At 34.0% G+C, this 26841-nt stretch overlaps 1 long non-coding RNA gene across 1 annotated transcript in view; it reads left to right on the top strand.

Moving 5' to 3' along the window:
• Window positions 1-14658, top strand: part of LOC143249109 (uncharacterized) — a 57042-nt gene extending 42384 nt beyond the window's left edge. Inside the window, exons 2-3 of the long non-coding RNA XR_013027554.1 lie at window positions 12196-12291; window positions 14232-14658. This is a non-coding gene — a long non-coding RNA (uncharacterized LOC143249109). The remainder of the gene's footprint in view (window positions 1-12195; window positions 12292-14231) is intronic.
• The last annotated feature ends 12183 nt before the right edge of the window (window positions 14659-26841 follow it).

Here is a 26841-nt window from a genome sequence, read left to right on the forward strand (position 1 = left end):
TCCCTCCTCTCTGAGGACGAGGTGGGGATAAATTAATTAATAGGCTTTATCTGGGGCCTCTGTTCCATTGACACCATTAATGAGACCTGGTGATTGGGTTTTAAGAAAGTCTGTGCCTTCTTGCTAAGGCGGACAGGCATGTGGGATTCGAAAACTCGCCGTCTTGCCCTGCATAGTAAGCAAGACACCTTATTGGCCTTGCTTAGGGGCAGACCAATTGACAAGTGGATACTTGCTGACTTTGACAGGCTCAAAAAGGACATAGGCTTGGAATAGGCCAAATTATTCTGAGCAGTAAGAGTTTCCAGTCTAATAGAGTTGCTTGATCCCACTGTGTAAGGACTGGAGATGTCTAAATATAAGCACATCTCCAGTCTGTTGAGGGTAGATGGTCAGGTGTTTTCGGAAATTATTGGCATCCTCAACACGTGCCAAATATATTCGGCTTTGCCCGTGCACGAGGATATTTGGCGAGGTATCACTCAGTTATTGTCAACCTTCAATCCATCATGGTCTGACGACCTTTTGAAGCCCATTACACTGGGTGAATGTTGGGCAGATATTTGGTCAATGTCACTCGGTAATTGTCTGGAACCGGATGGCCTACCAGTGGAATTCTATTGTCATGTATAGAATGTTATTGGACCACTCTTCATTAGACTTTTTAACGACTGTCTGACCCGTGGGTCCAGGCTTCCGGGTATACTGGATGGGTTAATTACGCTAATCTGTTAGCATCCCACTCCGTCTGAAGATCTTTCCTCGTGGCATCCAATATCGTTCCTGAATGTTTGTAAGGTCCTGTGTGCCCGTTTGAGTGCTGTTATGCCCCATCTTAACCTTGGCACTCAAACATGTGTTGTGCGGGGTAGAAGTATCCAATAAAACTTGGTATTTCTACGTGACCGGTTCCATTACATCACGGACAGGAAATGGATACTTGATGGCTCCCTTTAACATCTGTCATGGTGTTTGTCAAGGATTTCCATTATTGCCATCTCTATACGTTGGTGATAAAGTGCCTGCTCTCTTATCTGTACCGCTAGGTTTCTGTGCGTGGCCTACATTTGCTAGATGGGAAGTCCATCAAGTATGTTAGTCATGCAGGTGATGTGAACCTGTTTCTATAAAACCAAACATCCTTAGGTTCAGCAGTGGCGATTGTCAACAAATACTCTAAGACTACTGCAGCCTGACTCAACTACACTAAATCTAGGGCTCGATGGTTGGGCAAATGGGCCTCATCCATGGACACTCCATTTGGTTTGACATGGACTTTTCTCCAGTCATTTGTTTCGGGATTCACGTCTTTGCAAGTCCTGAGGTTGCCTGGGTGGAAATGGTGCAACATGTTACTTTGGCAGTTCAAGATTATCATTGCAACTGCTAAGTTGTTTGGCAGCATACAGATAGTGAAGAGGAGGATTTTCCCTTTGATATAGTATTTTGATGCAATTCTTCCTCTAAAAGACCGCTGTGCGTCAGCTGTCGAGCAGCATGTCTATACATTCCTGTGAAGTAGTAAGACTGAGGCAGTGTCTCTCGATTGTTAAGCCAAGTTGGAGTACTGGGTATCGCATGTGACTGGACCAAGCGTCTTTCTCTTTCCCTGTCCACCACTATTTGTTTTCTCTCTTGAAAGGATCATCCCTGAAGCCAACTGGCTCGTTTCCTGAGTGGCACAGGGCTCAGGTGATTTGGTGTTTCACCGGGCCTGAGTAAACCAATGTATTTTGATCCTCCTATTTGGTATGCTAACTCTGTTGCGGCGATCAGACGTTGTCACGCCATGTCACGTGATATTACAGCGGACTCCAATTCTCTCTACCGTCTGTTTGCCTCAAAATGTACTCACAGAATAGAGCAACACCACCCCATTCTTTCGTGGGACGTTGTTTGGGGTTAGGTAGTGATGCACTATGTTGATAGTTACCTTCAGGCTTTCAACTGGAGCATCGTTCGTAACATCCTACCGGTTTGAGAATGCTTATACCTCTCTGGTATCAGTGTCACCGAGTTATATCCATTTTGTCATACTCGGGTGGTGTCTGTCCTTCACATGTTGGTCCTTTATCCGACATCGGATGGGATATGGAATAAGGTGACTCACCTTTTTTGTGTCCCATCGATCTCGGCTGAGGTCATTTTGTATCGCGTGCCGGTGCCTGTTTCCAGTTACCAGGCCACTACGTTTCACTACACCCTATCGGTGTTTAGGTACGTCATCTGACTTACCCGTAATCAATTCGTTTTGGAGAGGGCTCCAGTGTCATACTTTAAGATCATGTTAGTGCAGTTTAATAATGCTAAATGCTAATAATGCTAAGGCGGATTATCGGTTACTGAGTTCGAGGAACTTTTATCATTATTGGCGCCCAGAAGTCTCGCTGGTGTGCATGCTTGAGGGTAGCGGGGTCCGGCTGATTTTTTAGACTGTCTGTATTCTGTGTAATTATTGTTTATTTGTATTTTCATTTTTGTTTATTTATTTTGTTTGTAATATTTTTTGTATCCTATAATTTATATTTTTATATATTTTTAAATGTTTTTATACATATTGTATATTACGTATAATGTTCATTTATATGGTTGTTTATTTTCTTTCGTTGTTTTTTGTTGTTTTGAATTAAACACAAAGCTACACAATGGGCTATCTGTGCTATGCCCTCCACGGGTATAGAAAACCGGTCTTTATCGTTGTAAGTTCGCAGACATACCACTGAGCCACTGGGGGCTTTTTTTCTTAATAAAATCCTAAATAATTTTTGGGTTTTTTAATATTTTTATTTAACCATTGTATTTCATTTCTTTTTTAATTTTCTACTTCCATTTTTATAGTGTTTTGTTTTTTGATATAATTACTTGTACATATCTGTATATATTGTTCCTTTATTTACCGATTCCTTTTTTAAATTTAATATTTGGTGTGTGTGTATATATACATATATATATGTATATGTTTTTTCTCAATTTCTACTTTTATAGTTCTGATATTCATTTACATAGTCGTATATATTATATATTTGTTTTACTATTTAGTTCCATATCATTGTTGTACATTTTTGTATATACTTAGTGTTTTGTTCCTTGTACTGTTATCGTGTATAGTAAATTCAAAATGGTCGTACCCTATTTTCATTTTTTATTTATTTATTTTTTATTCTTCATTTTTTTGTTTATCTTTCTTTTATTCCTATTTTAACTTGGGAGAGCAATCACCTTCCCACAACTGTCTGCAGGCAGTGAAGAGTGTTATAGCTTGAACTCCCACATCTCGCTCTCCTAATTTTTAATCTTCTTATGTGAGACTAGCGAAATGGAGGCTAAGACTGATAGATGGTGTATCCCCACCGCAATGTGGGTCCTACTTCCTCAGTCACCTTCAACCTAGGATACATTTTATAATGCCTCGTAGTAGTTTGTACCATAGGATCCTTTTTGAAAATATGCAACGTATTTTGTTTCACGTTAATATGCTTTATTTATGGCTTAAAACATTATTGTTATAATGACTGGTTTCTACTTGTTGCTACCTCTTCTTTCTGTAAGGAATATATTTGTTTTGAATATTGAAACATTTTCCACACTTTCAGTGTTTCTAAATAACTCAGCTGCCCAATTTACAACAGATAATTCTTGTTGCTTCCCTTCAAAATGTGTTTTTAATTTGAATCAAAATATCATTATTCTTGACCTTCATATGCAGCAAAGCATCAAACCTAATACAGCAATGATTACTTGTACCTAATTGTTCCCTAATATCCACCCTCTCAACAATTTCTATATTAGAAGTAAACAATAAATCTAAAATAGCGTTATTTCTAGTAGGTTCCTTGACTAGTTGTTGAAGAAATCCTTCTTAAACAGTTTCCAGAAACCTCTCTCCATCATGGTTTGACTCTAGCATTTCCCAGTTAATATGTCTGAAATTAAAATCACCCATAATTAAAACTTCATTAAGAGCTGATATTTTAATTTTACTGTAAAGTTTCTCATTAATTTCATCAGTTTCATCTTGTGGTTTGTAACAAATTCCTACTAAGAGCTTTTACCCTTGATATTCACTAACAGAAACTCCTTGATATTATCCTTAATATTCTGAACTTCAACAGGATGTAATTCACACTTTACATATAGAGCCACTCCTCTCCATTTTTTACTATTACTTTGTCCCTATTAATAACCTTTAACCATGTATTTCAAAGAGATTACTGTCGACAAAATTATACACATTTAACCTTGTTTTAGTTATCCCTATTATATCAAAATTTATATATTTTATTTCTTATACTTTTAGTATAACAATTAAGCCTATTCTTATAAGTGCTTTTATATTGATTCCCTATGCTGAACTTCCCTCTTCATTTCAATTTTGTGTTCGCCACTATCTAATCATAGTTTGAAACCTCCCTTACAGCTGAGTTAATAGCCCTTACAAACATGCTAGACCTTTCCCTACTTAAGTGTAAATCATCTATTCCAAAACAATTCCTCCTCCCTATGAACTAATCTCACAAGTCCAATAAGCTAACCTGGTTATCCTTAAATATTAATTTCAGCTTAGCATTTAGCTACAGTGATCTATTCAAAATTTCCACTCCACAATTAATTCTTAGCAGTACCTCTGACAATTAATTTATGACCTTTATACTTAAATACTTTTACCAACCCCTTGTACTTAGTAATTAGTTCCTCTGACTTACTCTGCCTAATATCTTTAGCCCCTACGAGCACAACAAAGACTGCATTATTCTCAGTCCTCTACATTACATCTCTTGCTCTGTCATTTATGCAACCTTAACTTCTGAAGATAAAAATTGTAAAGCTAAATAACATTCAGAAATTCACAATAATATTAATATTACCAGTACTTGGCATAAAACTACACAATAAGCTATCTGAGCTCTGTCCACCACAAAAAACCAAACTCCTGTTTGACATTAATAACAAAGACACCATCATCAAAGACAATATGGCATGCACGCATTATACTTTTTAGTGTTTGCCTTTCACTTAAACATTTTTTCTTATGAAACATTTTTATCAATATGCGTTATTTTACTTTCGCTACCAATTAAACCACGTTTATGACAAAACTATTCTATCATTATGACTGTTAAAACTGTGATTTTAGCTCATATAAAACCATTTGAGACAGTAAGTTCTTTGTACTTTATAGTATTTTAAAGCAATGCAACGTTTTGGTGTCACCTAGGGAACGAATTTGTTACATAAAGGAAATATCAAATATCAAATATATAAAAAAGTATTTGGCCTTTTTACGCATCTTAAAGTACATAAATTACCACATTCTTAAAAAAGAGAATGCCAGGAGAAAAAGTTAAAAAAAATTCATATCTATAAAACCAATTTGTGATAAACATCTGTAGCTGAGTGGTGAAGAACGTTTTTAGAGCTGCAATTTGAAATAATTTACATAATATCTGCTTTTTCTAAGCTAAAGATATCTTGGTTAAACAGATTTCTCTAACTATTGAAACCAAGTTATTTCCAGTCTTTTCACTACTCTCATCCGACATGGCCAGGTGGGTTAAGGCGTTCGACTCGTAACCTGAGGGTCGCGGTTTCGAATCCCCGTGGCACCAAACATGCTCACCCTTTCAGCCGTGAGGGCGTTATAATGTGACGGTCAATCCCACTACTCGTTGGTAAAAGAATTAGGAACGGCTAGCTCAGATAGCCCTTGAGTAGCTTTTCGCAAACTTCAAAAAACATACAAACTTTTCACAACTCACATGTGTACCTACTTATAGGAATTAGAAATTACCATAGTTGCAAAATTATGGTAGAGAACATGATGACGAGATACGTTTGTTTGCTTTGAATTTCGCGCAAGTCTACACAAGGGTTTTCGGCGGTAGTTGTCCCTAATTCGGTAGTGTAAGACTGAAGAGAAGGCAGCTAGTTATCACCATCCATCGCCAATTCTTGGCCTACTCTTTTACCAACGACTAATGGGATTGATCAAAGTATTATAACGTCTCTGAAAGGACGAGCATATATGGTGTGACGGAATTCGATCCCGCGAACCTCACATTGCGAGTCGAATGTCTTAACCACCTGGCCATACCCGGCCTCTTAAACTTCGGACCTTTCAATTAATAGAAGGACATTTTCACCTTGGACCACGCACGATCCATTAAACGGTAATCAAATAATAATGTTTTTTAGCACAACGAAATAGAAAATATTTCTAAAATGAGAAATGAATATTTTCTAGAATAATGATATGAACATTGTCTCTAAGGTACTAATGCAAACGCAATATATGAAAATATAGAAAACTGACATCATATCTTGGTCAAGGTCATAATATTAATCAGCGAAGAGTTTTAAAAATAAAATGCAAATAAATCAGTAATACGCAAGGTTTTTTAGCAGACACTTAAAAGGAAGATATCTTAATAATGATTTTTAAATTGTATTTAAAAAAATATTTTGTCACAGTAAAGCGTACTTTGCAAAACAAAAAGATGCTATTATCAATGCTGATAAACATCTTTTTCACATAGTAAAGATTTTTACAAAAAAATTAAAGTTTTATTTTAATTTCCTATGAGATTATAGTAATTTGATCATATAAAACAAGAGCGAAGGCTATTTGTTGTTTAGATTCATTATAGAACAAGATCCTTTGCATATTTAAACAAGTATACAATAATATTTTCAAGTGATTTTATTATTAATGCGTCACTATCTATATAATTTTGTGAAAAAAATTAACCACTTTTTTTGCGAGATAAGCCTCTATGCAATAAAAAAAAGAAATATTTCATAAATTACAATCTTTCCATATTTTATACCTAAGGGCACATGCTTAGTGTAGTGATTTTACAATTAAGAGTGTTTTTTTTTTCGTTTAAACAATCTACTTTTTAAAACTTGAATTACACTAGTAAACTTTCGCTAACACCAGATTGCTGTGGGGTGACAACGTGATTCTAAACAACAACAAAGTACGTGCTAATGGCGAAGCGCAGATTGCCCTCGAGTAGCTTTGCGCGAAATTCAAAACAATCCAAACTAATGGCGAAACTTTTACTAAAATAACTGAAAATATGTCAGTTAGTATGGAACTTGCATATGGAGTTTTCGGACGTTTAGCAACAGCTGTTACGAAGTATATAAGTTGTCTAATGAAAAACGAAAATACTCCATAGTCAATGAACATTTTCTGACTCCTCTACTTATTACAAAATCTAGTGTAGAAAGTGTTGACTCACACAAGCATGTGGATCCAAACATGGAAAATAAGACTCTCATTTATCAGAATAGTGAGCCACATCACTCTGATAGAACATTTTTGTTTACCTTTTATGTGTCCTACACTTTGCAGAGTAAGCATCTCGTCTTCAAATCCACACTCATCCAAAGACAAGACAAATGTAATTTCCTTACTGAAATTTCCTAAGTCAAATTGAAATGGATCATGCAAAATTCAAATATCAGTTTCAAATTTTTAAATTTGGAGAAATGTGATTCAGGTCACAGATAGATTATCTTTAGCATCAAAGAAATTAGAGTCCGCATCATTTTCTAGGAAACAATTCAGCTTTGGAAAATGTGTCAAATCATTCTTTTATAATTGTTCCGCAAGGAGGTTTAGCTTTAATTCAAATTCATGAATAGACTGTGATTGCTCGCGTATTATTTCACCTCTTCCTTGACGTTTCGTATTCAAATTATTCAAGTGAGCCATCATGTTGCACAGAAAGTGCAAATCACACTGCCACTTTCAATTTCACGAAAATTTTCAGTCTTATCTTTTTCAACAAGATACTCTTTTATTTGAGAAAATAAAGATGTAAATCGTTCCAAGACTTTTCCTCTACTTAACCATCTTACATTTGCAAAATCAGTAAGATCATCAAAAGTACAATAACTGCTTTCCTTCAAAGACTCAATAAACAGTCGATTGGTGAGAGAGCTTCTACTTCTAATATAATTCACAATTTTCACAACAATGTCCATTAATTTTTTTCAATTCATCACTTTTAAACATCTGAGCACATAATTTTTTCTGATGCAAAATGCAATAGAAAGATGTCAGTGTGGACTTTACATTATCTTCAATTAAATGCGACTTCAAAAGAGAAACAAATCCTAATTTCGCCCCATTGATGGCGGTAGCACAACTTGTTGTGGCAGAAACAATTTTTTAAAATCCCGATTAAAATTTTTAGATATTTTAAGAAATTTTTCAAAGATATTTTTTCCACATGTTTGATCTCGTAATCCACAAAGGCCAAGCGTTTCTTCCTTCACTTGAAGATCTGAAGTTACATATCAAACCCAAAATATCAACTATCCAGTGTCACTAACATCTGTTGACCCATCTAATGCTAAAGAAAATACAAACAGTCTTTTAGTTAGTCAAGCAATTGATTTTCTATTTATTTCGCTAACTCTTGCATTCTGCGGACAATTGTTCTTTGACTTCATTGCAAATTATTTACCTTTTGAAGAACATCATATTTTGTTTTTGAATCATAATTATCCAAAAGAATTTCAATGATCACAATCAATATTTCTTTTGCTAGTTCAGCATCAGAAAATGATTTCTTTTGTTGAGCTAGAATCTGAGCTACTTTAAAGTTAGCTAACGTAACTAGTTCTATCGGTGATAAAAATTTTTATTGGTTTCCCTTTTGTTCATGAAGTTGTGCTTTCAGAAGGCTAATTTCATTCATACGATTTTTGCCATCAACTGGAAATTTTATATCAAATTCGTGGTGAAAATTGTTAAAGTGTTGCTTAATGTTGTATACTTTATCATTCCCTAAAAGCTTTGTTACACAAAAGACACACTAGCTTATTATTTACTTCAATCACTGCAAATTTTAACTCCCAACTTTCATTAAATTCTCATTTTACGTTTTTCCTGTCACGCGCCATTCTCTCTTTGACAATAATGCCAGAATCAGTTAAATTATCTTTATTTTCTGAGTGTCCATCATCATCTGGATTCTTTCATTTTCGAATTATCCACTTATCAATATTATGGGATAAAAACAAAATATATTTAAACATTTGAAAGTTGCACAACACGAATATGCTTGCAAACGCATATAAAACAACATACACTCGATAATAAACATCTAAACCAGACTGACGTTACAAAATGGGCGGAGTCTGTGGCAGAGATGAAACACACGACATTAGCGACGACGTGAGGCAGTGCAGTTGTTGATTACCAAATTTGTGGTAAAAAATAAATGATGGAAAAAGTTGATTCCTGAACTCAAACTGGCCACATGTCGCCAGTGGCCATGGAGTTGCCCACCCCTGACTTAGAACATAAAAACGTCAGTGATTTCCAAGAATCTAAATACCTTTATATTCAATCAAGTTAGCCTGGGGATATTACGGAATTTATATAGTTTAAGTTGAAAACTTAACAAAGACATCCTTATTTATTTAAGATTTTTCTACATTGTTAAGCACAACGCCACACAGTGGGCTATGTACCTTGTGCCCAACACGGGCATCGAAACCCAGTTTTTAGAGTTATACGCCTTTAGCCTTACTGCTAAGTCACTGGGAGGCTAGCTAGAACACATGTTTGTATGGTTATATCAAACCTCAGCTAATTGGTTCAGAACTCAATGAATTTAACTTGTATCAGCAGCAAGTCTGATGTATTCTCATAGATTTAAAGTTAAGGTTTCGATATTCGCCGTGGGCAGATAGCTCGTACAGTAAAATCAAAGTTTCGTACAAAAATAATTTAAGCTATTTTTTCATTTCGAATGTATTCAAATTCTCAAACTAAAATAAACAAGAATCTTACTGGTTACATGTCTTATTTTCTTATTTCTTTTCTATCATCAAACGAAGATGAAGACAAAAAGGGTAAAGTTAATCGGGTTTTTCTGAATGTACTCTACTCTTCTTAACTTGCTTGATTTCGTACTAGACATATAGTGAAATATTAGTTCTAAGTAATTTCACTCCCGGTAACCTGACTTCCAGTAATTTCACTTTTTATATCTTCATATGAAAAAAATTATGAACGTTAAAGTAACGTATATCTAAAAAAATCAACATTAGAAATGATATTTAATAAAGATTATTAAAGTGATACAGATTATGAGCTATTGCTCTTAAATAAGTCTTAATCCCATCAGAATATCTTTTCTGTATATGTAATTCAAGTCGACTACAAGTTTTTTCTTTCACTTGTGATATTAACAACATGAAACATGGTAGAAGGGGTATAGAAATGGGTTTTAACTATCCCTTACATGGTAAGAGCAGTTGAACCAAGTTAGACCACACCTCAAAGTGACAACAATTTCATGTCGCTGATAATGCCATCTTCTGGAAATTTAAAATTTTAAAGTAAAATGCTTTTTAAAACTAGATTTTAAACTTACTTTAATTAAATCTTCAATTTTAAACTACTTAAATCAAATTTTAATTTATAATAAATTTATTATTATTATTAGTTATTATCTGTTGTGTCGAGAATTACCAGGAGTGACATAATCTGTCACTTTTCCTCTTATGGCACAGTGGAAGAATGCCTGTGAACTTTTAACGCTAGAAATCGGGTTTTGATACTCGTGATGGACAGCGTACAGATACGCCATTGTATAGTTTGTTGTTGATTACAGAAGAAACAAACAAAAAACAATATAGCGAACGAATATGGATATGTATATGTAAATGATACATTTTTATTACTGATTGTTTAATTCTGAACTTTATTATGTGAAATATTTAAATATCAACTGTAATAAAAAGTATGTGTGTTTTTCTTTTAGCAAAGCCATAAAGAACTGGAAAGGAAGCACATCTACACCAAAGTAAAACGAAAGCAATGCTACATTTTTAAACCAAACCAAAGACGGCATCCTACAGTCCTTAGATTATTTGTGTTAACGTTAATTTTACTGCACAAGTCTCTATACTACTATCCCTTCAATGGCTCAGCGGAAAATCTGCAGTTTTAAGGTACCAAAAATACGGTTTCTTTATAGGTAGTGTGAAGTGCTCAGATAACTCATTGTATAGCTTTGTGTTTAACAACGACCAAACCCAAACCACTAGTCCCTTGGTGGGTCAGCAGTAAGTTTACAGACTTACAATGCTAAAACCCAGGATTTAATTCCTCGTGGAGCACAGCGTGCAGATAACTCATTATGTAGCTTTCTGGTCAAACAATAATTGCATCTATTAGAGTCAGTATGATTTCACTCCGTAAAGACATGACACAGAAACAAAACGAAACAATGTTATATGTAACATTCTCACATCAGGCTTATAGTACTGTGCAAAAGTGTTACAACAAGAGAATATTTTGTCATTCATGAGCCTAATTCTTCCGTGCGATTACAGAATGTAAATTTCAACACTGTGGTAATGCTTCACTGATCACTGTTAACAACTGAATGAACCAGGCTGAGAATACTTATTATTCTTTAGAATTCCCATATACTTGTACCAAGGGTGTGTCAAAGGGCTTGAAAGCGCAAACTGGTCAAACATAAGGTCTGAAATAAAATTAATGGTGTTCCATACAGTTTTTTAAGTCCATAGCAGAATCTAGTAAAGAGACAGCACATGGTACTGGTATATTCTAGAAGAAATATTTTAATCGCACTTCACGGCCAATCCCACTATTCGTTGGTAAAAGAGTAGCCCAAGAGTTGGCGGTGGGTGGTGATGACTAGCTGCCTTTCGTCTAGTCTTACATTTCTAAATTAGGGACGGCTAGCGCAGATAGTCCTCGAGTAGCTTTGCGCGAAATTAAAAAAAACACACCAAAACAAACTGTCACAGTATTTATTCTTTGTCAAATTAACGTTTAATGTTTTCAGTCAAATGTTTATGTCAGTGTTTCTCGATGCCTTCATTGACCATTTTGTCATAAATAGTGTTGTTGAATGTTTTCAACCATTACATTGTTGAAATATTATTATATAGAACATTGAGCTGACACCTGATTTCAGTCATATTTTTTCCAAATAAATGCTGTCTTTAACAGACTTAGAATTACATGTACACTGACATCTATCTGCCAGTGATACAATTGTTTTATGTCGTAGTCCAACAGTTTGTTACAATAGTATTCTTCGATGTCTTCAACCAGTAGGTGGTTTCATACTACTGTTAAATATCTTTGACCATCTGTTTATCTCAATAGTGTTGTTTAATGTATTCAATCAGCAGCTTCTTCCAGTAGTGGTGATCAAAGACTTCACCTGGCAATTTGCTCGAGTGATAATGTTCAATGACTTCAAACAGCAGCTGGTTCCAGGAAGTGAGGTACTAGTTATGTTCTTACATCACATTCCTTAAAACTAATGAAATTTTTTTTTAATTTTAATTTTCATATACGAGTGATCGTAGCGTATTTTGTGAAGGACCTCGTTAAAGTACAGTAACACCTGCTTTTAAGAGATTATGTAACTTTGATTTCAAATTGTTTCGACTCAATCTTTATTTTGTTACCTGCAAATATTGTTTAACTATCAATGTTTTATGCTGTATTTGTTTTTGTTGTTAGCAATAGGTTTTCTGCAAATCCGTTGAATTTCTTAATAAAAAGTTTGAAGTGAACTATCATTTATCACATAACTTTTATCATGATATTTTGGATAAGAATGAAAAAATAATTCTTTATCGTGAGTATAACATCCCTAAATTATTCTTCAAGAGATGTCGTTACTGAAGTGTCACACAGTTAAACACAACCATAAACACAGTTACTACTTTAACTTGAAGTATAACACATTATAAATGTTCTTAATGGGATTTGTCGTTAAGTCACACAGCTAGACAAAGTTACGAACACAAACCACTACTGTCGTCTGGGCTCTAGTATATTATATATGTTCTTCATGAGATTGTGTTGATGAGATATAACATTGCCAGACATAGTTATGAACACAAGCAACTACTGTAGTCTGGATTCTTGTATATTATAAACATTCTTTATGATAATGTGTTCATAAAATGTCGCACAATTAAGCCAGGAAAACAAACCACTATTGTTGTCTGGGTTCTAGTGCATTATAAATGTACTTCATTGTATTGATAACATGTCATCCAATTAAGTAAGAACACAAACCGTAAATGTTGTCTGGGTTATAGTATATTATCTTTATGAGCTTCTCTCGATTAGATGTCACACAGCTATGAACATAATCAGTATTGTTGTTTAAGGTCTTCATGTTGGTAAAATAGTTCATAGTCAGACTATTTATTTAGACAGAAGGGTTTGGATATATATATCAATAGTAGTTAGCAGATAGTTTCTGTGGTCTGAAGTTTTAGAAAATGTTATTCATAAGAATTTGCTGGAGAAGCAACAGGCAGGACTTATGTTTTAGAGTCAGTAGTAGGTAGAGGAAGAGATAACATTAATAAAAAGGCTTCACCTTGCTCTAGGCCACGTAAGTAGTCCTCCAGATGGTAGACATGTAGGTTAATTCTCTGTTGTTACTAGTAACTTCCTACAAGCTATACACTAGTACCTGTAAGCAGATAACGGTGTGCGTTGAGACCGTATCTTAGAGAATAGCCCGCTTCTGCAAGAACTATACTACTTTCCGACAAGTTATATTATACAACCAGAAGACTTTAAGGTTGCCAAGAAAGGATGTATGGAACTTTTATGGTTTTTTTGAAGAGCTTCATTTTTATTCTTGATTTAGTTTTAAAAATATAACAAGAACTGTGTTTTTTTCATCCATCTTCATCTTTTATTTTGTAATAAATGTTACTTTAAGCATTACTAAGTGCTCTAAAAGTATGAACTTTTATTTTGAAGAACTGTAAGAGTTATGTGGTGCTGATTTTTAGGAGGTAATAGGAATCAAGTTATTTCTGAAACTTAGTTGAACATGAAACTAAATATAATATACAATAAATAAAGTTGAATAACATAGCCACTGATATAAGGTTTATGTTATACGTTTGTTGAATTAGAAAGATTTTTAACTTGTAGCTTAATTAAAAATTAATGATCAAGTGTTTGGTTAAGCTTAATTATTATCAGTCGTTAATATATCATTCATTCATCCTAAAAGGTAAATAAATAAGTATGCACAGATTCGAATATACAAATATAAACCTTGGCATTTGTGTGTGCATGTTGTACGTATTTATGTATATATGTACATGATTTGTTTTTAGTAGGATTAACTGCACATCATATGAATCTTAACCTGTCTTTCTTACTTATCTATCCTTCTATTTTCAAGGGGTCAGACCTTATGAACAACCCACTTGTTTAAAAACACTGACGTTTCACACACTGGTTTGACGTCATCAGCACAAGTTCTGCCATAAAATGCACGCTGCACTTGAAGACACAAGGGAGAATCTGCTGCACTTTTGCTTTCATCCTGAGGAAAAATATATTTGATCTCATTTTCCATTATTAGTAAACCAATCTTACAAATGAAGTGATTTTACAGATGTTCAAGTTACTCTGCGTTCTTTATTCTCTTCCATAATATTCCCGCAGATTTTCAATGCTAGAAATTAGGTTACGATAGTTGTAGTGGGCAGAACACACATTGCCCAGTGTTTAGCTTTGTTCTTAATTACACACAAACAAAAACATTAATTATGTAAAAATGTATACTGGTTAAAACTCTCAGATATGATGACTGTATATTGTTTATTGTGTGTGTGACTATATTAAAAGTATACAGTTTAAAAACCTTAGACGTGATGACTGTATCTTGTTTATTGAGTGTTCTACATTACCACATCATTCGTATTCATGGCAAAGCTACTTAGGCTATCTGCCGTCATTCCTAATTTTGAACTCTTGACTCAGAGAAAGCGGTTGGTTAGCAACACCCTACCACCGCCATCGACGTCAAGGGATCGAATTATAACGCACCTACGCTTAAAGCGCAAAAATTATTTTCTGGTATCACACGGATTTGAATCTAGTTTGCTAATTCCGAAATCCAAAGATCTATAACAGGAGCAAGCTGCGTCTGCTTACCTTATATTAGCTAATTTTAACTATTAGATAAATAGATCTGGCTTTAATACAGTTCTGTCTTAGACATCTTGCAGAAATTACATTTCAATTTATACGATGTAACTTAAAAAATTAAGGCCATACAGATATCGAACCTCTCCACTGTATTCTAAGCAGTGGTGAAATTACCCTTCAGGCCCATCGGGAAGGTGGGGAGCCAGAAAACGTTCTCTGGATCCCAATGCTCTGAAAGAGACTCTACACGGAGCAGGGTAAATTGCTTGAGAGAGGGGGCCGACACACCATCCTTCCCCGGGGTCTATGCTGGATTATCAGGATTTCTTCTTGTCAGTGGCACCCCTTCATGCACTATTCAAGTGAAACTGCCAAAATATATTAAACATAATGAAATTTAGTACCAGCTTCTAGAATGAACAGTGTTAAGTTCCAGTGATGATCATCCCTGGGTGTCACAAAAGCTAGTTGCAGCGACAGGAATACAAGAAAAATATTCTAAGATTACAAAATTTGACCCATTGTGACTGTAAACTTTAACTGTCATTTGCTACAAGTTGTAGATGTAGAAACATAGAGAAACCTTTAAAACAGAATATTTTTACAGCATTTGTACACATGTAATATAATTTATTAAACTTCACAAAGAGTACTCAATTGTGTCTATAATATGTGTCTGGTTCATTGTATGTTGTGTGTATTTATATTTTTAATAACTACTCACATTTCAGATGGAATAGTGAAGTTAGCTCTAGCTTAAGGCTGTTATATAAAACAGATTCGAGTTTTTTCTGCTAATTATGAGATTCTTCTTTTCTATGTGTAAGGGATTCACTGTTACACGTTTATTTTAATACCTAGGCTCGTTTCACTAGAGTTTTCTCTTTTTTTTTTGCATGTGAGCTTGTATTGTGCAAGTCCCGCCTGTTCTCTAAATTTTTGGAATATTCTTGATAGTAAGAATCGACAATATTTGTTTCACGAAAACGATTCGTATAAAAGAAGTAAGCGAGACACAGAAGAATATTATTATAGGACAGCTACAGTCAATATGCTATAGGCCTTGGGAATATAATTGTGTTTGACGCCTGTTAACCGAGACATTACAGAATTGGACCAAGAATGTTTGTAGATTTCGAACATTACGAACCATTTAACTTCAGTGAATCAACTTCAGACATTAGTATTTCTACGAGTACATTAAATATCTTCGCCGTAAAAAGTCACCTTGTAACGGTGTGAGGTCAATCAAGAAACGACAGCTAGGTAGCTTAAGCAAGGTGTGACAATATTAACCCTGAATTAATTTGCTCATCGTGGGCCTGGATCGTTGATAAACTATTAAATTCTATACTGGATATAAGAATCAGTATTTTGTAAGCTTGTAAAACTTTTGTATATAAACCAGCATTTATAATAACTACTAGTAATAACCTTTATTATAAATTATTTTGATTTTTGTTTGTAAATTAGAATATCTTTGTGCTAAAAATATTGTGCGTACCAATCTTATTAGTAAATATGATAAATTTGATTCATATTAACATTTCATTAACTTTTAAATTCAAATTCAAACTGATGGTTATTTTAAATACTAATATGTAACGTACCTAATCGGAAACTCGCCCAAAATAAATTATAATACATAGCATATGTTATATCGTCTTTATCACGAGTCTCTTAACATATTGTTCAACTTCCTTTTTTCATCAATAATCATCTGGCTAGCTTGCCATTCTTGTTAAGAGAAGTTCTGACAGTGAGTTATCACCGCTAGTAACAGGAGATTCACAGTGTACTAATTAATTTATAAAACGTAGAGAACGTAAATATAAGTGTGAACAAGCGTTAAAAGAATTATGACTTTAGTCAAAAAAATTATACAAATTAGAAACTATAGAAGTAAACAGATTCCTGTAGATCAGGGTTGGGCAACTTATTTTTCATAGTGGCCACAACTGTGGCTAATGAAAATAACGTTGGCCATACTATTAAAAAAAGAAAGAAAGATGCTAGTTTAATCAAAATAGTTGCATTTTAACTAACCTTCAATGTGAAAATTGATTGGGGTTTTCATCAACAAGTTTCATAAAATTTGGCTTAATATCTATACTTAATGAGCATCTTAGCTCTGCCTCTAAATTTATGTCAATAAGCCGAGATCTATCTCTAAATTTGAGAAAATATAGTGTAGAAAATGTTGACTCACACAACCATGTGGATCCAAACATGGAAAATAATTTTGAAATTGCTATCTTTAAATTTGAAAAACTCTCATTTATCAGAGTAGTGAGCCACATCTCTCTGATAGAACATTTTTGTTTACCTTTTATATGTCCTACACTTTGCAGAGTAAGCATCTCGTCTTCAAATCCACACTCATCCAAAGACAAAAAAATGTAATTTCCTTACTGAAATTTCCTAAGTCAAATTGAAATGGATCATGCAAAAATTCAAATATCAGTTTCAAATTTTTAAATTTGGAGAAACGTGATTCAGTTCACAGATAGATTATCTTTAGCATCAAAGAAATCATAGTCCGCATCATTTTCTAGGAAACAATTCAGCTTTGGAAAATGTGTCAAATCATTCTTTTATAATTGTTCCGCAAGGAGGTTTAGCTTTAATTCAAATTCATGAATAGACTGTGATTGCTCGCTTATTATTTCACCTCTTCCTTGACGCTTCGTATTCAAATTATTCAAGTGAGCCATCATGTTGCACAGAAAGTGCAAATCACACTGCCACTTTCAATTTCACGAAAATTTTCAATCTTATCTTTTTCAACAAGATACTCTTTTATTTGAGAAAATAAAGATGTAAATCGTTTCAAGACTTTTCCTCTACTTAACCATCTTACATTTGCAAAATCAGTAAGATCATCAAAAGTACAATAACTGCTTTCCTTCAAAGACTCAACAAACAGTCGATTGGTGAGAGAGCTTCTACTTCTAATATAGTTCACAATTTTCACAACAATGTCCATCAATTTTTTCAATTCATCACTTTTAGACATCTGAGCACATAATTTTTTTTTCTGATACAAAATGCAATGGAAAGATGGCAGCGTGTATTTTACATCATTTTCAATTAAATGCGACTTCAAAAGAGAAACAAATTCTAATTTCGCCCCAGTCATGGCAGGAGCACCATCTGTTGTGGCAGAAACTGTTTTTTTTTTTTAAATTCAAATTGAATTTTTTGGACATTTCAGGAAATTTTTCAAATATGTTTTTCCACACGTTCGATCTCGTAATCCACAAAGGCCAAGCATTTCTTTATTCACTTGAAGATCTGAAGTTACATATCGAACCCAAAATATCAACTGCGCAGTGTCCCTAACATCTGTTAACTCATCTAGTGCTAAAGAAAACTACAAACAGTCTTTTAGTTGTTCAAGCAACTGATTTCCTGTGTCTTTTGCTAACTCTAACATTCTGCGGACAATTGTTCTTCGACTTCATTGCAAATTATTTACCTTTTGAAGAACATCATATTTTGTTTTTGAATCATAATTCTCAAACAGAGTTTCAATGACCACTATAAATATTTATTATTTGCTTCAATCACTGCAAATTTCAACTCCCAACTTTCGTTAAATTCTCGTTTCATGTTTTTCCAGTCACGCGCCATTCTCTTTTTGACAGTAATGCCAGAATCAGTTAAATTATCTTTATTTTCCAAGTGTCCACCATCATCTGGATTCTTTCGTTTTCGAATTATCCACTTATCAATATTATGGGATTAAAAACAAAATATATTTAAACACTCAAAAGTTGCACAATACAAATATGTTTGCAAACGCATGCAAAGCAACGCACACTCGATATCAAACGTCTAAGCCAGACTGACGTTATAAAATTGGCGGAGTCTGTGGTAGTGATGAAGCGCACGACACTAGCGATGACGTGAAGCAGTGCAGTTGATGATTACCAAATTTGCAATAAAAATAAAGTATGAAAAAGTTGATTTCTAAATTGGAGCTGGCCACAATTGTGCTATCCACTGGCCACATGTGGCCAGTGGCGATGGAGTTGCTCATCTCTGCTGTAGATGTTTTTTTTTGTCTTCGTTCAGTTCTCAACGGCTCGGTTATTTTACAGAGCACAAATAACAAAACTTGCAGTAAAATTTAACTCAACTAAACACAAAATATGAATCAAATATAATATGCAACTGCAAGACATTTCTCTCCACAGCTAGAATATTAAATTGTCTCTACTTATTCTTCTAGAAAGAGACTGAGATTATGCTCATTATACATCAGTAAAATAGAAAGATCGCTACCCTAGTTTCCACAAACCACATGTAAGTAATTATTATCTGATCACTATAAATGTCATAGGAAGGTCAGTTAAAAATTATATAAAATGTTAACTCCTGAGTTACTTTAACCAAACAATCCAAAGAATACGGTGATAGGGTAAAATTAGTAACTACCATGAAAATGCCAGTCTTATGATACAAATTAAGAGAGATAAAGAATGGACTTTTACAAACATATATAATTTGTATATATATATATCATAATTTTGAATACTATAAAAATAAAGTTGTAAAAGTTACTGATACTGAAGACTATTACATCAGAACTGTGATTTGCAGTTTTGCCTATATCTTTATCGTATTGTTGAACCGTCTTGTCTAACTAAAGAATCTCAGGAGCTAAACAGTCATTTGTCTTTCTTACTAAAAAAGTCATGTGGTCGCTTTTGGTTTCTATAACACTAATGATTTCGCGGTTGTTTTAGAAAGTTGTTCACTTATCTTGATTTTTTGTTTCAAAGATGCTTGTTATGTTTTCTTTCCACATGTATCGCATCATTCTCAGTAACCTTTCAACATGTTTTGTGGTTTACTTGTTTTCCTAATGTCACCAGCCTGGTGCTTCCTTTGGTCTCTCTAGTCATAGTTATTTTGTTTATGGTTATATAAACATCTTGTTGATCAAAATAACGGAATACCATCTTATTTAATATATTTTTTAACAGAAATATAAGAGCTCATTTATCCAGTGTGGATCAGTTTAGTCACACTTCTTTCGATTATATCAACGTTCAATAAACAAATGTCTTCACGTTCGGAGACCTTATCTTCAAAAAGCATCACATTCTTATTTTATTTGTTGTATCAAGATTCACCAAACAGCTCCGCCCTCTATATTTTAGTATTGTTTGTTAAAACAACTTTACACTGAAATTCATGCATATTAAGTTTATATGTTAAGCCGTAAGGAATTCAAACTCCTTTAGTGGCAGTAACATGTTTGTTTTAGATCTATTATGCTCGTATGATCGATTCCATGGTTACGTGACTTTCATTTGATTTGTGTCGTATTGAAGAAGAGGGAAATAGGTCAAATTCGGAATGGAATAAAAATAACATCTTCGCTAGACAGAATTCCATTTCGTATTGCTTTAAAGTCCTTTTAGTTTCGCCTATTTATTACGAGACGTAGTGCTTTCTGGTATCTTGTTTGAAAAATAATAAATCAACGGATACTAGAACTATGTGTTTTTAAATTGTCTGATGTTACCAAATGTTTATTATATGTTTAAAGTTCTTACTGTGTGAGCTACGAGTTTAAAAGTGATAAAAATCGCTAAATTTAATCTCCGATATTAACCTTTACAATATTTAGTCGTACAACTGTTTGACAACAAAAGTTATTCTTTATCATTGGTGTGTGTTATAAATAGTATAAAATATAGATTTGCATAATTTTTCAGGGAAAAAATATACAAGGAAAATATAAACGATTAAAGATAATTATGTGGAAGATGGATAGTGAGTTTGAACGATTAGATAGATATCAATGTATATAAAGGGAACGGAGCACAGATGGAAGAAGGAGTGATAATTCAGATCAGGCTCTGGGCGCACGTCTTCTAATTTCATTACATGTCCTTTCACACAAACTTCTGTATCTTTACAACTGAAACTTTTGATTTTATTCGGCGTGTATTTTTTAACTTTAGGTAAAGATATAATTATGTTTCGCATGTGGAATTATTTTCTGAGTAGGAATACTTTATTTTCTGAATTTTTTGTTGGTAAAATTGGCATAACCCGTTTTTGAAATTAAACAAACAAAACACAAACTGTTCCATTTCTGACTTAAACCAAATCTTTCGTTCTGTAAATCAAGTGTACAGAAACTCGGTTGACTTATCAACCATAAAGAAAAAATTGGATCTACTAGACATTGACCTTGGCATGTAAGTTGGATCTGCTAGACAATGACCTTGGTATGTAAGTTGAATCTACTAGACAATGACCTTGGTATGTAAGTTGGATTTGCTAGACAATGACCTTGGTATGTAAGTTGAATCTACTAGACAATGACCTTGGTATGTAAGTTGGATTTGCTAGACAATGACCTTGGTATGTAAGTTGGGTCTGCTAGACAATGATCTTGGTATGTAAGTTGGATCTGCTAGACAATGACCTTGGTATGTAAGTTGGATCTGCTAGACAATGACCTTGGTATGTAAGTTGCCGTAGGCTTACATAGATCTGTCTAGAAGGAACATTTTATTGTGAGTCTCACCACCTTGGTAACCAGACTTACGTCAATGGCTTCCGCACTTCGATGACTTTCACTGCACAGACGTTTTGTTCTATGTTTGTAAAGGATCATCGGCTTATATGTTATCTCTAACAAATGTTTATTTCGGTCCTAAAAACTTAGTCGACTTCGAGGCCTTTGTTCTCCGCTTTTGGGTTTTCTTAAAATTACTCTACTTTTCTCATTCCGGCGGCACGAATTGAAGTAAAGACTACCTGTGTTACTACGAGATATAATTATTTTAGTGGTACAGAGAAGGCTCTCACTATCATGTCAGACTACCTGAAAATTATTTTAGAAGCGGCAACGAAACAAACGAACTTGATAATTAAGGATTTTTCTCGTTCACTTAACAGAAGCTGTCTGAAAACTGCTGTGCTGCCTGGTAATTATAAAATAGTTGAATAGTAGGTAGGTAGATTTATGCTTAAATATTGTTCATTTCTTCTTATTTTTCTAGTACTTTCTTTCTTATATTTAAGCATAAAACTACACAAAGAGCTGTAAGATCTGTGGTCACTGGAAGGAATCCAACATCCATATTAAGGGTTATTAGCCCTGATGGTCATTACCTTTTCTTGTGGATACCAGGCAAGCAATAAAATATTGTTGATAACTACTGCGTTGTTGGAAATAACCTATTATTCTAGACTGAATTGGGTCTTTGTCCTCAGCTTGTGAAGAGTAGGATTAGTTTCAGCTATCAAGTTTTACGTTAAATGTAATCAGATTATCTTAGCAGATATTGCAGATATCCAGTACTGATGTTCTAGCATTACGCCTTTTCTTAGTGGAACAAAAACTTTCTGGTGACTTCGTCATCATTCACACGTAATGAAATAATTGTTGATAACTAAAACAAGTGGCTGTCTTCTGTTATTGTAGTTTCCAAACCGATAAAACTATTATACTGGTATTGTCAACGTTATACAACAAAAGTTATAAGTAATTTGTACAGTTTTAACTATTTAGTAGTAAAGCATAATAACTGTGACCAACATATTGTAATATATCAAAATTATGGCCAGATAGTACTAAAATATGCTAATTGTGGCCAACTGGTAGTGAAGTGTCTTAAATGTTAGCAGCTGCTTGTAAAGTGTACTAGTTGTTACTAGTTTGTAGTAAGGTGAAGTAGCTGTTTCCAAGTGGTTGCAAAGTGTCCTAACTGTGCCAAGCTAATATTGAAGTGTACTAGTTCTGGCCAGTTAGATGTGAAGTGTACCGTTGTGAGCAGCTGGAAGTAACGTGTACGAGTTGTAGCCAGCTGGTAGTAAAGTATTCTAGCTGTAGCCGTCTGGTAGTATACCAGCTATGTGTATGTATGTTTGTTCTAAATTTCATGCAAAGCTACACGGGGGCTATCTGCGCTAGCCGTTCATAATTTAGCAGTGTAAGACTAAAGGAAAGCGACTAGTCATCACTACACACAACCGACCCTTGTAACAACGAATAGTGGGATTGACCGTAAGATTATAACGATTTCACTGCTGAAAGGGCGACCGTTAAATTACGAGTAGAGCGCCCTAACCACCCAGCTATGCCGGGCCTCATCTGTATGTAACCTGAATGTTTGTTTAAAAAAGGAAAAGGTAATGTTTTAAGTGATAATATGGTTGAAAATATATTCTATTTTAAATTTGCATCTTAACATGCCCACACTAGTACAGCGGTATGTCTCCGGATTTACAAGGCTAAAATCAGGTGTTCGATTCCCCTCGGTGGGCTGAACAGATAGCCCTTTGTGGCTTTGGTATACGAAAAACACACGGATTTTAACACTTTACTCAGTTAAAGATTGAAATAGATAAAAAAACTTTGATGAAGATGGAATGTTTTAAAAATAAACATGATTCTTCTCACTTGCTGAACAAGATTTTCCACAGCGCGATTTTTTGAAACAAAGAAACTCTGGATGACTCCAACATGCTCTTTTTTTGTAGGCCCGATATGTGCAGGTGGTTAGGGTGCTTGACTCCTAAGTTCGAATCTCTGTCCCACTAAACGTACTCGCTCTTTCGTTTATGGGCTCGTTATAACGTAATGATTAATCCCAGTATTCGTTGGTAAAAGAGTAGCCCAAGATTGGTGGCGGGTGTTGATGACTAGCTGCCTTCTCTGTAGTCTGTCGCTGCTAAGTTAAGGATGGTTAGCTCAAATAGCCCTCGCGTAACTTTTGGCGAAATTAAAAACAACAACAATAATTTTATGTGATATCGTCTTTTGCGTCCCGGGAATATGTATTATAGCTTTAGTGTTTTTTTCCTTCGTTCTCCACAACATATGCGGTTAAGCGTCGTGTAATAGAATTTTTGTTTTTACAAAAGAGAAGAAAAATATAAAGTAAATTTATTATCGACATTTTATTATGAAGTGTAGCAAGAGGCTTTAACAAGAACTTCTATTCACATGTCTACTTATGATTTTCGCGCGACGTTACTTGGTTTGTATTAAATTTTTACAATATCCTTGAATAACTAGTTGACTGTTTATTGTCATATATAAAAGACACATTAGTTTGTGGCGTTTGTTATGTTTGTAGTGGTAAACGAAATTCATCGGTAGAGCTCACTTATCACATCTAATAGTAGAGTTTTTGTAATACTATATGGTACTTTTACTTTTGACTATCTCAGAGACCCCACTCATACATTGGTTATTCACGTTAAGTCTATTCTCAATCCCTCAGTTCTACTTTAATTATATACGTTAAACCTACTGGCCCTTTTTAAAAGCGAGAATTTGTTACATATGAATTAAATGTTACACGCAGATCAGTAAACGTAGGGGTTCGACAGATAAACATTCAAGATCTGTTTTATTCCTCATAATAAAAATATTAAACTCCTCCGTTTTGAAAGGCTCACCACATCAAAATGTGCCATAATGATTGTCTTTCGGCAATGAGTGGCGTTGCAATTAATTTTCATTCAAATCAAAGACAGATATGAACTTATAACCCTAGAGTTTCTCAATATGTGAAGTTATTTTGTGTTACAATAATTGTATACAGACAGTATCTTTAAGTGTTAAATATTAAAAATATATTCAGTCTGAAGATATTCAAATGCGCAAAATAACACAAAATGATTTTCTGTAACTACTTATATCATGTCATCTATATTTTAATAATATTTTACATTACATTCATTAATCATGCATTCAAATCTGCTGTTTTTGGAAGTGAATGAATAGAAAAATTGATAAAGTAAGAATAATTCAACTTGTTATTTTGACATGTCTATTTTTTTAATAGGAACTACTGAGTTTTAAAAATCACACATTCTAAAATCACTATTCAGCGAAAAACTGAAATAATTAAAAACTTAGATAATTATTGAAAATCACCAAAAGATGCACGTTGGCGAAACATCTTTTTAATAATTATTTATGTTTTTAATTACTCCAGTTTTTAGTTGAATAAAGTTTTTAAATTGAAACTCGTGAATCGTTCTATTTATCTATCTGTATATATTGCACCATTGGATATTGAAAGTGTTAAATAACTATATAATTGCTTCCAGAGTGTCTTATCATGCTGCGTTAATCTTCTACTTTCATTTCTGTGGCTTCATATATATTCCATTGAGATTTCAGTACTCGAGCCAACACTATTAACTAAAATTTACTGTTGCACCTAAAATCTTCCGCTTTTTGTTTTCATCGACGGATATAAATAATGAATATCACAGACATCAGTCTGGTTTATTTTGGAGGTAAAACTATTATTTTTATAAGTTACTATTTATAATACTGATTTATTGGTGCATTTTATTTTCTCTGAAGTCGATGTAAAAACATTATTGTTAATAGTATTTGTAATTCAGGTGTTTAGTTATCTGTTTTAACCACTCAGAACACTATAAATTGATGTGTTGTCTATCAGTCAGTCAGTAGACACTAAAATAACGCAATATAAATAGCGTTTAACATTGCAGTTTGTACTGTCTGACATCAGTAAAATGTGTATGAAGGATCGTCTTCCACATGGTTTGTTTGTTTGTTTTGAATTTCGCTCAAAGCTACTCGAGGGCTATCTGCGCTAGCCGTCCCTAATTTAGCAGTGTATGACTAGAGGGAAGGCATCTAGTCATCACCACCCACCGCCAACTCTTGGGCTACTCTTTTACCAACGAATAGTGGGATTGACTGTAACATTATAACGCCCCCACGGTTGAACTTCCACATGGAGCATTTATTGTTCTAATGTGTGTATCTCGTGTATGTACCATTCTAGCATTGACTCCTAAGAGATACCGCAAACATATTTGATCATCTGATTATTAGAAGTCGTAGACGTAATGAATATTTCGTGGTTTAGATTAATGCAAGTTGAAGAAAGTTGTAGCAAAAAAGAAAAAAAATCATAAGACTTCTTGTAATTTGCATTATGCTCGACAGCTGACGCGTTCGTCGCTTCAACCTTTACATTACATTCCTCTGCTATTAAGTACACACTGAATCGCTTCAGAATAGTGGTATGCGCAATACGAAAGCGATCTGGTTTTTACTCAGACAGTTTTAAACTACTATACAATTAATAAAACTCATATTTATCATATATTACCCTCCCCTCAAAACACAAAATGAATATTGACTTTTACCCTGTCTTAGTGTAGTCGTATATTTTCAGAAAAAAACAGCAATTGAGATTGTTGAGAACTTTCAACTTGTTCTTTGCACTCCACATTTTATCAAGTGTTGAAAAATATGAAATCGGAAGACTATTTCTATGTCATAGAAAGTTTACGATTGTTTTTACGAAGCAAAAAAAGTATGTTAATTTATAAGACAGGAATTCGTTAGTTTGATTTAAAGTTACACAAAGTAACTGTGCCACCCAGAAAGACCGATCCCCGCACGTTAGCTTCATAAGCCTTCAATGTTATATACAGCTGAGCTCCCGTGCAAAGAATTTGTCTCTTTACAAAATTTCTATGTTGTCCTGATGTTTGTAACATTTACATCAGGTCATTGAAAACAAAGCAGGTTATTCTTTTTATTTATCAAAGGTGATTTGACTTGTCTTGCGAATGAGCATGCAGAATGAAGACTCACAACAAAACGTGATCGGTGTTTACATTCCCTAAGCTAGAACAACAGTTGTATTTTTCATTCCTTATGGCTCACCCCTGATACTTTTTTTACCCTGGAATGGCAACAAATGGTTGCGAAAATAGAATTAGAGTCGATTTGTAAATACAATGGAGTTTTTGTTTGTTTCAGATTTTCGCGCACGCAATTTGAATTTATTATGTTCTACTGATGAAATATCAAATTGTATATAAAA

This window comes from Tachypleus tridentatus, chromosome 4, assembly GCF_004210375.1.
Source record: "Tachypleus tridentatus isolate NWPU-2018 chromosome 4, ASM421037v1, whole genome shotgun sequence".
NCBI lineage: Eukaryota > Metazoa > Arthropoda > Merostomata > Xiphosura > Limulidae > Tachypleus > Tachypleus tridentatus.